We start from the raw sequence: 13196 nt of genomic DNA, 5'->3' as shown, positions 1-13196 counted from the left end.
TCACTGCAACCTCTGCCTTCTGGGTTCAGGTGATTCTTGTGCGTCAGCCTCCCAAGTAGCTGAGATTACAGGCATGCTCCACCATGCCTGGCTAATATTTTGTAGTTTGAATAGAGACAGGGTTTCACCACATTGTGCAGGCTGGTCTGAAACTCCTGAGCCCAGGCAAGCAGACTTGCCTCAGCTTCCCAAAGTGCTAGGATTAAAGTGGCGTGGCCGATTGATAATACCACTATTTATACTGAAGAACTACCTATTTATATTATTATGTTCAGATGTTATGAATAGGAATATATCAATGTTAATTTCTGGATTTTGACATATTTTGTATCTATATTCATAGGTAAATTGATTTATAGTGCCATTTTCTAAATTTTGTCCTTTGGGCATTCATTTCACTGTGTTATAGAACATTAGAAAAATTCTGTGAATACAAAGCATTTACAGTAAGGAAGGTTTGGAAGTACTGATTTCTATGCACTTGGAGATTCATAATCCTCATAACTTTATTATAGATTCAGAAATACTATAGTGCAACAGCGACAAATACCTTTAAATGCAAATTTCCCAAATTCTTCTTAGCAGGGAGCATATTTTTATTCAATGCAGATGTTATTATATAAAGACTACTACTTTGATTAAAATTTAGGAAATGCTGTTGGTTTTAAGCAATATCTTGGTCAAATTTTTGAGTGAAAATGACAACAAAATTTGCACAAAAGTAGATAGCTTTCACTTTTTAGCATTGCCGAACACATTTTTTTTTTCTTATCATTGAGAGTATATTCCGTAATTGTTTGAAAGAGTTCACAACTTAAAGAAAAGACTGGCTATGGAACAGATTGTGTAAGTTGGCATAATATTTTACATTTCTTTTCTTCAGGCATTCTACTCTTGAATAAATTGGGGAAATTGAAATTTGTTCCAAATGATTCATTTTATTCAAATGTTTATATTCACCTACTTGTTTATAATAATTTTGAAAATAGTGTATACAGCAATGATGTTATTCTTCATTTTGATATTTTGTTTTTTATTATTTTTTATTGATTATACTTTCAAAAGGGCTCTTTGGGGTATGGTGTAGAGAATCTTTTAGGTCAACTTAGTAATTGTTAGTTTCTGTTTTACTAGTCATATTTTTGGTGCTATATTTATTAAATATTTGTTCCTTTTTGGTTAGGCTTATTTTATTATTTTTCTTTTTTGTTTCAATGCTTCACGTAGTATATTTTATTCTTTGATTTTTGGCCTCTTTGTAATTTTATTTTGGGTATTTATTATTAGCTAGTAAGTAGAGTTTTCTATTTTCACTCCATCTGCGTCTCTTTTCCAGTTGGTAGGTGTGTTTAAATAATTTGCTTTCATTGTCACAACTCTATTATTTGGTATTTATATTTTATGCTTTCTGTAGTTTAGTTTTTTATCCATTCTTATATTTTTGCATAGACTTTTTATTGTTATTGTTAACTGTTATCCAGTTATCTATTGCTACCTAACACACTACTACAAACGCTGTGTAGTGAAACAATTTTTTTTTTTTCATTATATCTCACACTTCTGAGTGTTGACTGGGCTCATCTAGGCCTTCCTTGCTTTCGGTATTCATGAGTTTGCAGTCAGTCTGCGGTTGTGGCTAGAGGGTTCTCAGATGCTTCTTCATGTGTCAGAAAAGTCATGGAGGATGTTAAGTGAGCAGCAGTGAAGTTTTCAGCCAGGTCGCCTACCTGTGATCTCTCCGTGTGGCCTAGGCTTTTTCACCGCTTAGTGCTTGGTTCCAAGAATCAATGTTTCAAGAGAAGCAGGGAGAACTGGACAGTATTGCCTTCTGTGATCAAGCACTGGAGGCCACATGTGTTGGGTCTGCCTCTGTATTCATGAGGCGATCACAAAGACCCTCCAGGTTTTAGAAGAGCATGTGGGCAGGAAAATGTGGTCGTTTTGGGAAATGCCATGATAAGCATTGCTACCAGTGGTTACAAAGACTTGTCGGACACATACTTAAATATATAACATTATTTGTCTATAAAAGTGAGTAAGCTCCACCATTTTCGTCTTTTTGGAATATTGGCATGGGAGGAGTTTTCCCTTATCCCTCTCGCAGGGCGTGCCACGGGGATGTGACTCGTTTCTTCTGTGCCCGATGCTCAAACCTCCAGGAGGAGCATGCGGATGGGCAGGTCGCCGGGCCCTGACCCCACGGCAGCATCTAGAGTTGAGTGTGTACAGCTCCCGAAGCCCCAGTGGGCACGTGTCACTGTGTGCTCCTTCAGCCTTGCCGTCCGCAGGGGGCTTGTGTTTATCAGCTCAATTAGACCTTCTGCCTTATCGCAAGGATGGAGGGCTTTCTGTATACCAGGTTCTTGCCCTAGTAAACTGGAAAAATTGGATCACATATGCGCTTGGAGAATGAGTACAAGGTTTTATTGAGGGTGGAAGTGGCTCTCAGCCGGTGGATGTGGAGGCAGAATGGGGATGGAGTGTGAAGGTGGTCTTCCCCCTGGAGTCCGGCCCTTCGGCTCCCGGGTTCTCCTCCCATAGCCCTTGGCCAAATTCCCTTCGGTGTCCCCCTTGTTACAGCTGTTCCATCATCAATGGCCTGCTGGCCTCTGTCTTTGTGTTCTTCTGCCGGTGTGTTCTTCTTGAGGTCTGGCTGCTTGTGTACCCACTGGGCTCTTAGGTTTTTGGGGCACAGAATGGGGTTGTGGCTTGCCAGAGTGGTCTTGGAAAATGCAACATTTGGGCACGGAAATAGGAGTGCCTGTCCTCACTTAGGTCCATGGGCACAGGCCCTAGGGTGGGGCCCTTGCCAGGGACCCTGCCCTTCTCTACCCAGCACTTCCCTGCCCCTCTCCTGTATCAATATCAAGGATTTTTACTGATTTTTAAATTTTTTCTTTTTAATTTTAAGGCGATCAAAACAGCAGTTAAAAAAAATTGAGAATAGCTATCAAAAATGTAAAGCAGTAATATTATAACCCTTTACAACATGTGTTTAGATTTATTTTTTTTACAGGTTCAGTATCCCTTATCATAAATGTTTAGGACCACAAATGTTTAGGATTTTGGATTTTTTTTGAATATTTGCATTACATTATACTTATCAGTTGAGCATCTCTATCCACAAATCCAAAATTCAAAATGCTCCAGTCAGTATTTCCTTTGAGTGTGACCTTTGAATGTCATGCTGGCACTCAAAAAGTTTAGAATTTGGGAACATTTTGGATTTCAGCTTTTCTAATTAGGAATGCCAGGGCTGTATTTAATATTAGTCCTTGATAACTTAATTTCTTCATCATTTTAATACTGACTCTTAATGTTTTTCTTTTTTCTTTCTTTCTTTCTTTTTTTTTTTTTTTTTTTTGAGATGGAGTCTCTCATTCTGTTACGCAGGCTGGAGTTCAGTGGTACAATCTCAGCTCACTGCAACCTCTGCCTCCTGAGTTCCAGCAATTCTCCTGCCTCAGCCTTTGGAGTAGCTGGGGCTATTCAACCATGCCTGGCTAATTTTTGTATTTTTAGTACAGCCGAGGTTTCACCACATTGGCCAGGCCAGTCTCGCACTCTTGACCTCAGGTGATCCACCCACCTCGGCCTCCCAAAGTGCTGGGATTACTGGCATGAGCCACCACGCCCTGATTTAATCTTTTATTATTCTGGCATTGCTCATTGATTGGATTACTTAGAAGACTTGCATAGTTCCTTCATTTTCTAAATCCTTGTCTATATTTGAGTGCTCTGTGTTGCTTTTTACACAGTCATACTCCAACCTGGCTGTTGAAAAGCCTGTGAGCTACAGTGTTTTCCTCTCAGACACACATGCCTTGCCCGCTGGTGTGGTCAGTCATGGCAAGAGTGAGTCCTCTGTCTTTTAGTTTTATATTTATATCAGTATTCTATTTTACATATTTATTAATAATACAATTCTGATATTCAGTGTTGAATCACTGTAGGATCCTGCTTCTCATGTTCTATCTAGACCTATTCATATTTAAATTTAAGACTAAAATACATTTTTTAATACTACAAAATGTTTCTTAGCTGTCAAGTGCAACTATTGCATCTAATTTGCTGCATTGTGAGTATTTATGGACCCACAAATGAGAACATGAAAAGAAGCAGGGAAATGGGCACTTAGCACTTTTGAGAAATTATTTCTATTATGTAAGTGTCTACTGCATCCATATTCTCTGAGAGGAAGGATTTGACAAGTTAATTAATGGATCTTTTTTATACGGAAAGCACGGAAGTGTTAATCTCTGCTGTTGGTAGTGGCACGAACTGAAAACTCTTGCACCCATTGGACAAAATGTAGCCCTTGTTTTGAAAACAAAGATAAACAGTTGTTGAAATATGTTTCTTTGGGCCTAAATATAGTCTCAAGGGCAGAGAGTTATAGGCTGTGTCAATGGCTGGCAAATTTTTCTGTCATGGGCCAAATATTTTTGGCTTTCTGGGTGATTCTATTTGTAACAGATACCCAACTCTGTCATTGTAGTGCAAGAGCAACTACAAACTATATATAAATGAATGAGGACATCTGTGTTTCAATAAAGCTGATGTGGTTTGGCTGTGTCCCCACCCAAATCTCATCCTGAATTGCAGCTCCCATAATTCTCACATATTGTGGGAGGAATCCAGTGGGAAATAATTGAATCATAGGGGCAGTTATGCTGTTCTCATGATAGTGAATAAGTCTCTGCTTATGATAGATTCTGCCACATCAAAAACTGTGAGAAAAATTTAATCAAGATTGTGGTTAACTATTATTTCTTAAACTGTAATATTATTCTTTACACTACATTTTTAAACAGTAACTCAGTATTCTTTCATATCAGTGACTACAGCTTGGTTTTCCCTGCCTCAAATTTAGCCCATTCTGGCTTGCATTGTTCTTCAAAATGCTGAAAAATCTATAAGTGAATGTCCATAGCTCTGGTGACATATATCAACAATGAAATAAATATTGCTCACCTGCCTGTGATATAAAGAAATTTGAGAAGCAAAATCTCCTTCACTCATTGATTTAAAACTAGTTGAGTGAGTGCTATGTGCCAGGAACTGTGTTAAATGTGAGAGAGAAAATGGTGAAACCCTTTATCAGAATTTGCAGTCCAGTAAAAGCAAAGGAAATGGAACACAGTAGAAATAAAATAGAACTTAAGATCTATTTACTTTTTATGTAATGATATAATCATTTCAAAATTCCAACTCTGCAAAGTATAAGTTCTAAGCCATTATATATGTCTGTTAATTTCTTTGTTTTTTCCTCTCGGAAATTGACATAATTTAGTCTACCCCAGAGCTTGTGTGAAACTTAAACTTTTATACAACACTAAGTAAATATTCAACATTTAGAAAGCTTTCTTATTTTCTTGATGTAGGCATTTGTTGCTATATATTTCCCTCTTAGAACTGCTTTTGCCATGCTCCATGCATTTTTGTACATTTTTGTTTTTCTCAAGACATTTTTAAATTTTTCTTTTAGTTTATTCTTGAATCCATTGGTTGTTTAGGAGCATGTTGTTTAATTTCCATATGTTCGTGAATTTTCTGAATATTCTTTTGTTATTCATTTCTGGTTTCACAGTATAATGGTCAGAAAAGATAATTTGATGTCATTTTTCTTAGATTTGTTAAGGCTTGCTTTGTGACCTAACACATAGTCTATCCTGGAAGATGTTCCATGTGTAGTTGAAAAGGATGTGTATTCTACTGTGGTTGAATGAAATGTTCTGTGTATATCTGTTAGGTCCATTTGGTCTAATGTGTAGTTTAAGGCTGATGTTTTCTTACTGATTTTCTGTCTTGATGGTTTCTTATTGCTGAATGTGGGGTGTTGAAGTTTCCTACTCTTATTGTATTGCAGCCTCTGTCTCCCTTCTGTTGATATTTGCTTTATATATTTAGATGCTCGAATGTTGGGTGCATATATACTTACAGTTGTTATGTTCTCTTAGTGAATTTACCTCTTTGTATTATATAATGATCTTCTTTGTCTTTTTTGGTACAGTTTTAAACTTAAAAGTCTATTTTATCTAAAATAATTATAGCTACCTCCTCTCTCTTTTGTTTCTCTTTTTCTATCCCTTCACTTTCAGTCCATGTATGTCCCTAAAGGTGAAGTGAGTTTCTTGTATGCAGCATATTGTTGGATGGTGTTCTGTTTTGTTTTCCTTATTCCTTTAGCCACTCTATATCTTTTGATTGGATAATTTAATCTCTGAATATTTAAGGTCATTATTGATATGTAAATACTTGCTACTGCTATTTTTAAAATTGTCTTGTCATTGTTTTATAGACCCTTTGTTCCTTTCCTGCTATCTTCCTTTGCGATGAGGTGATATTCTCTGATGTTTTGCTAAGATTCCTTACTATTTATCTTTTATGCATCTACTATTGGTTTTTGCTTTGTGATTAACACAAGGTTTACAGAAAACATTTTATAACAGGCTAATTTAAGCTGATAACAACTTCACTTGTATAAAATAAAATAACTTCACACTTCTCTACTTCCTGCGCCATGTTATGTTTTTGATGTCATAACTTACATTTTTTATGTTGTTCATCAGTTAGCATGTTATTGTAGCTCCTGCTATTTTTAATAGTTGTCTTTTAGTCATCATACTAAAGACATAAGTGATGTACACAGCACTATTACAGTATTAGGGTACTCCAAATTAACTGTGTACTTACTTGTATTTATGAGTTCTGTACTTTCACATGTTTTCATGTTACTCATTAGCAGCTTTTTCTTTCAGCTTGAAAAACTCCCTTACTATTTTTTGTAAAATGGGTCTGCTGATTATGAACTTCCTCAAATTTGTTTGTCTGAAAAAGTCTGTATCTCTTCATTACTAACAAACATATTTACTGGATACAGTATACTTAGTTGATAGTTTTTTTTTTTCTTCAGCACTTCAAATCTATTATTTCACTTTCTCCTGGCCTATAAGGTTTCTGATGAAAAATTCAATGTTGCCTTATTGAAATTCCCTAATATATGATTTGCTTTTTTTCTCTTGTTACTTTTATATATACTCTCTGTTTTTGATTCTTGAAAAATAGATTACAGTATGTCTTGGTATAGTCTGGTTTAGAGTGAATCTGTTGACCTTCTTGTACGTGGATATTTATTTATTTTTCCTGGATTTGGAAATTTTTCTGCTTTTTTTTTTTTAAATAAACTTCATAGCTCCTTATCACTATCTTCTCTTTTCTTAACTCCCAGGCCTGAAACATTTTCTCTGTTGATGTTGCCCCGTGCATCCTATATGCTTCCTTTATTCCTTTTCATTGTTTTTCTTTTCTGACTTTATATTTTCAAATAACCTGTCTTTGAGTTTACAGATATTTTCTTCTGCTTGATAAATTTTTCTGTTGATGCCCTTTATTTCATTTTAATTTCATTAATTGTATTTTTCAGCTCCAGAATTGGTTTGATTTTTAAAATAATTTTAATTGGTCAAACTTTCTGTGTTGGTAATTTATTGTTTTCTTAATTAACTGAATTGTTTTGTTTCTCTGTTTTCTTGAAGTTCATTGAGCTTTCTGAAAACAATTATTTTGAATTTTTATCAAGCATTTAATATATCTCCATTTCTTTGTTTCAGCTACTGAGAGATGATTGTGTTGTTTTGGTGGTGTTATATCTCTGGTTTTTCAAGCTTTTTGTTGACATTGATGTCTATATATTTGGTGGAATATTCACCTCTTTCACACTCTATTGGCTACTCTTGATGTGAAAAGAGCTTCCTTTATGGGAGAGAGAGGATGTGAGGATGCTTGCTGATTGGAATGCAATAGTTGTGGTACCAGTAAGGGTGCAACTGTGTAGTGTCTCTGTAGCACTATCAGCTAAGGTCAGAGTTGTCAAAGATTGCAGGGATCCTGGACAGCCAACACTGTGCAATCCTTAGTGGTAGTGAGCACTGGTAGGGTATTTGTTGGTGATGGCTTACAAAGTCCTCCTGACCCCTTTTTTCTCACAGTATAGGAGTTATGGTTCAGCAAGTGTTTTGGGGCACTAGGTCTGGCTCGTGGATTCACTTGAAGTGGCAGTGGCACCTGTGTCTGTTGTGTGGTGCCTGCGTATCTGAGACCTGAAGCGCAGGCATGCACAGAGTTTCTAGGGCTCTGGGATCCAGGGAAGTAATGGAATGATGCTCAGGGAACAGGCAACCCCCACTGCCATGCTGGTAACATAGTGTGAGGCATAAATACTTGTCAAGCAGCAAAGAGATCCAGAAATGAGATCACAGATGGGTGTAGAGTTAAAGGCTGGGGTGGGGCCTAGCTGTCTATGGCGGCTGAGCCAGTGCCTGGAACATGGGTACATGGAGTGAGATGTTTCACACTGTGGGCCCCAGAGCTAAGTCTTCATTCCATGTGCCTGAGACATGAGTGGGCTTAATGCAGCCACAAAACTTGGGCCTTTTATGGGGTGGGCACTTGCATATTGACCACACTCTGAGTGGTAGCTAATTTCCTGAAGCAACTTAATATGGCTATGCAGCCATGCCCCTCTCTGGGGTTCCCCAGCAAGAATGCTGTTGGTTAGCTCACTGGCAAGATATGCCAGTGTCCTCTGCAGATTAGACCACTGGCTGATATTGTTAGGGTCTACCTTTCTTCTTTGCTCCTAGCAGTCTCCTGGTGTCTCAGATATGCTGATCTCACCAGTGATCCTTTCCGTGTCAATATTCTCTGGTTGGTATTTTTTTCTCTCCATTGTATTGCTGCCAGTTTTTTTCATGAGCCCCTTGAGCCTCCTCTGGCTTTATCTGATTTGTGAATAGCTATCTACACTTTCTTTTGTGTGTGTGTTTGGGATAAAGGCTCGTCTCTTGCTCTACCCTGTTTGTGACATTTTCTTGGTGACATCTTGGTGACTTGGTGTAGTCCACCGTCTGCACTGAGTCTTAAGGAATATGAGATTTGTTCATTAGTTTTATTTCTCAATCCTCCTGAGTAGACAGAACATCAATTTATTCCTAAGAAATATGTGGGAGTTTTAAAAGCTATCCGTTGTTGAATGTTTATAGGGTACTAGGTGTTGAATGTTTATAGTTGCTACAAGTTCTACAATGATCTTTAAAAGTCAGTAGTTATGGTGATGGAAAAGATGATGACAATAAGGTGTGACTCCGAAACTATATAGTTTTGTTCCTTTGCTTATAAGAGCTTCCCTACCCCCTAAGGTGGTTTTATATATAATATACAGCTTTTAGTTTAAGAGTTTATTAATCTATTTATACTGTTTCCTGATACAGATAGAGAGATAAGTACATCGTAGAAATTTCTCATTTATTTTCCTCTTAACACATTTGAATCATCCACTCAGCCTTGAAAGAAAATAAACCACCTTGGACTTTGCCTTGTTCTTTCCATATATTTTGATAGCTTTTAGAATTAAGAAACGGAACACTAAGGCTCAGCAGCATGTTGTTGAAACACCCTCAGTGCATTCGTTTGCTGGGAGGGCTACCATGACAAAGTGCCCCAAACTGGCTGGCTTTAGCAGTTGTTTCACAGTCGTGGAGGCCATAATCTGGGATCTAGGTAGGAGAGGAGTCGGTACCTTTCAGTCATATGAAATAGAGTATGTTCTATGCCTCTCCCCTAGATTCTGGTTGTTTGCTGTCAATCTTTTTTGTTCCTTGGGTTGTGGACAGCTCTCCCCAATCTCTTCCTTCATTTTCACATGACATTGTGTGTGTGTGTGTAAATTTCCTTTTTTTGTGAGGATACCAGTCTTATTGCATTAGGGGCATATTCTCCTCCAGTATGAGCTCATCTTAACTTAACATATTATATCTGTAATAATCTTTATTTTCAAATAAGGTCACATTCTAAGGTACTGGTGGTTAGAACGTTAATATACGAATGAGGAGAGTAAAATGCCAGCCTTAGCACTCAAACAAGCAATGTTTATTTAATAACGATTTTCACTTTCAGAAAGCAAATTCTGTCTCCTAATTTTTTGTTGTTTTGACATGAGCACATTTTTAGAAGACTCAAAATTAGTAATCCCATTCAAAACAAAAAGAAGGATTTCACAGTGACTGCGAGGCTCATTGATATTGGGTGCTCAGACCTGGAATAATGATTTTAAAGTCAAGAAAAATTAGATTTTCAGATTTATTTTTGTTGAGAAAGAGCACATTTATTGATTTGTTAAAACTCAGAATGTAATGGCAAAAGAAAGAGCATCGAATTATGCAAATCAAAGTTTGTGTCTTTTATTTTAAAATTATACATGACATATAATGATTTTCTGGCATGTTCAAAATTAATGTCCTTTCATATTTATATTGATTGTATTTTTCCTCTAAAATTTTTCTTTAAAATTGTTGATTGGAGTTTCTTTGACTATTTGAATTTTTACATTGTTTTCTCAGGATACATACATCTCAGTTTTTTATTTCGTATCATAATTTTTGCCCTCCCTTGGAATCTAACTTTTTCTCCCATTTTCAGCTGAAATACAGCAATATCAAAGACTGCTGTTTTAGGAAGATAAGTTATTCAGATTTAAATAATTAATGTGATGGTATCTGAGGAATTAGAGTTGGAATCCAGAGTAATGAATAGGAGAATCCTCTTTTTCTCCATAGCTGGAGAAGCAAAGGCTAAGTAGTATAAGGAATGTGCCTGAGTGAAGACAGCCTTGGTTCTGGAATTTGGCTGAAACTCTGTACACTATAAGTTTACAAAGGCCAATGCCACTCTTCCCCTGAAGTGTCTTCCCATTGAGTTATTTCAAATAGCATGAACCTGCCACTTATCACACAGATGCAGCATCATTCCACTTATCACACAGATGCAGCATCATTGTTCCAGCAGGTAACACCTACATGGTGCCAAGCATTGCCCAGGTAGAATGAGGAGTGGAAAGTTAATTCTGGGTTTGGAATTGGAAGACTTTCACATCTGTCATACACGACAGCAGGCAAGTCACTGAACTTCTAAGCCTTAAGTGACTCCAACTCTAAGCTGGAAATGATAATTTGTTTCCCAATGTTGTGGGCATAAAATATGGAAACTAAAGTGAAAGATGTAACAAAAAATTAGAGTTACCATTTACTAACCACAAGATATCAGGTGCTCTACAAACTGTTTTTCATGTGTCCATTATCCCATTCGATTTTCACAGCAACCATGCAGTACAAGTATTTATTATTCCCTCACATTCTCTTTTTTTAGAAGAAAAAAATAAGACTGAGTACTTTTCTTAAGACCATAACTTTTGGGCAGCAGAGCAAGGCTATGACCTAAGAGCCATGCTGTTTCCTCTTCTACCACATTAAACAGCTTGAACTGGGCCATTCAGCCAAAAAACTCAGTCATAGAGGCCTAGAGCAAGTCACTTCATGGAATAGAAACTCTCTTGATCTCTTCAGAGTAAATTTCAGTTAAAAAATGAAAACTTCATACCAGTGGCTGCTTTTTATTTATTTATTTATTTTTGATAGTTCTTCCTTTTTTCAAATTGCATTTTAGATTTTGGGGTACATGTGAAGAATATGCAAGATAGTTGCATAGGTACACACGTGGCAGTGTGATTTGCTGCCTTCCTCCCCTTCACCTATATCTGGTATTTCTCCCCATGCTGTCTCTCCCCAACTCCCCCCCACCCACTATCCCTCCCCTATTCCCCCCAATAGACCCCAGTGTGTAGTGCTCCCCTCCCTGTGTCCGTGTGTTCTCATTGTTCATCACGCGCCTATGAGTGACATGTGGTATTTCATTTTCTGTTCTTGTGTCAGTTTGCTGAGGATGATGTTCTTCAGGTTCATCCATGTCCCTACAAAGGACACGAACTCATCGTTTTAACAGCTAAGATAATAAACCAGGCTTAAGAAAGTCTCCTCCTAAAGGAACTGGCACTATAGCAGCTAAAAGGGTCCATACTCTTTTCTCATAAAAATATACTTTTTGCTTCTAAATATAAGGCAGGAAAAGCAAGGATTTAAATTTCTTTTTTAATGTTAAAAAAATGACTTGTAAAGATGATGTTTAAAACATTTTAATCCTTATTTTGTCCTGAACGGGCCAGTAATTTAAAAAAAAGAGTATAGTTAAGTCTCTCTCAAGAGCAGAGATGATTACAATAAGAATCTTGTAGGTTTGCGTTATCATCCTAATTATTCTTAAAATAAACCCAAATTTTGAAACTGCCAAGATGTATGTATGTGTGTGTCGGGGGAGGGTAGGAAGGGGATAAAATGGCTAATTTTTTATATAAAGCAAAAATGACCTTTTTGCATGACATTTCCTGCTGTCTATATGTATTTTACTTCTCATTTAAATATTTTATTGTCTTCTTATTTAGGCTACAACCAAGAAAAAATATAGTATTTATTCCTTTTTATATGTGAATTTTCCATTTGGATATGCTTCTTTAATTTATATCCAGAGTTGTATGCTTTTGATTCTTTGAATACTATAAAGTAACCCACTCTTAATTTTGTGCTAAAATGTAGCATAAACCTGACCCCTCCCCAACACATCCATCTGCTGGTTTGGTGACCAATTAATAATTTTTTCTTAAGTAATTATGACACTATTGCCCATGAAGAAACATTCATTATAGGGGTAGCAACATTTATTCTAAACTAAATTATCAGTGTAGAAATTTTGCTTCAAATATAGCAGATGCATTTATTTACATTTTTTAAATCATCACTTGCTAATGGTAGAAAAGAATAGGGCTTTTCATCTATCCACCTGCACTTTTCAACAGTTTTCTGATGTTGTGATAAAGTAATTTCAATAAACCTTTTTAATATATTCCACCTTTTATTGGATATCACAGTCAGTGCTCACAATTTGTTAATTGTGTCATTTGAGGTTGGAACAATGAAAGCGAAATGGTAGTTTAACAAACCAGTGCATCAAATTGCCAAAGATTTATGACTAAGACCCCAGATTTGACCCTGGGCATTTATACTCACTTTTCATATTTGCCACAACATCATACTCCTGCTTTTTGTAGTTTCTTATTCAATTCATGTTTCTTTAAAATAGTAATAACAACATGTGAGAGCTGTTCGCTTAGAGTTCCTTAATTAATGAAGCTCAAAAATATTTTCTGATAATATGCATTAATTTTCCCACATCATTATGCACAAACTTTAACTATAATAATGTTTATTTGTAGGTGCAGTTAACTACAATAGATCTATGTTTATAAT

The 13196-nt window shown here is 36.5% G+C and overlaps 1 protein-coding gene and 1 long non-coding RNA gene across 11 annotated transcripts in view; both read left to right on the top strand.

The window, feature by feature from the left end:
• The window catches only part of FGF14 (fibroblast growth factor 14), a 686012-nt gene that overhangs the window by 333629 nt on the left and 339187 nt on the right, over positions 1-13196 (top strand). The window lies entirely within an intron of this gene.
• LOC144576599 (uncharacterized) overlaps positions 1-13196 on the top strand; it is a 161068-nt gene that overhangs the window by 30353 nt on the left and 117519 nt on the right. The window contains exon 1 of the long non-coding RNA XR_013518767.1: positions 1-13196. This exon is cut by the window's left edge and continues 30353 nt beyond it; it is cut by the window's right edge and continues 115369 nt beyond it. This is a non-coding gene — a long non-coding RNA (uncharacterized LOC144576599).

This window comes from Callithrix jacchus, chromosome 1 (genome assembly GCF_049354715.1).
Source record: "Callithrix jacchus isolate 240 chromosome 1, calJac240_pri, whole genome shotgun sequence".
Lineage (NCBI taxonomy): Eukaryota > Metazoa > Chordata > Mammalia > Primates > Cebidae > Callithrix > Callithrix jacchus.
This window is presented reverse-complemented; position numbering and strand designations above follow the sequence as displayed.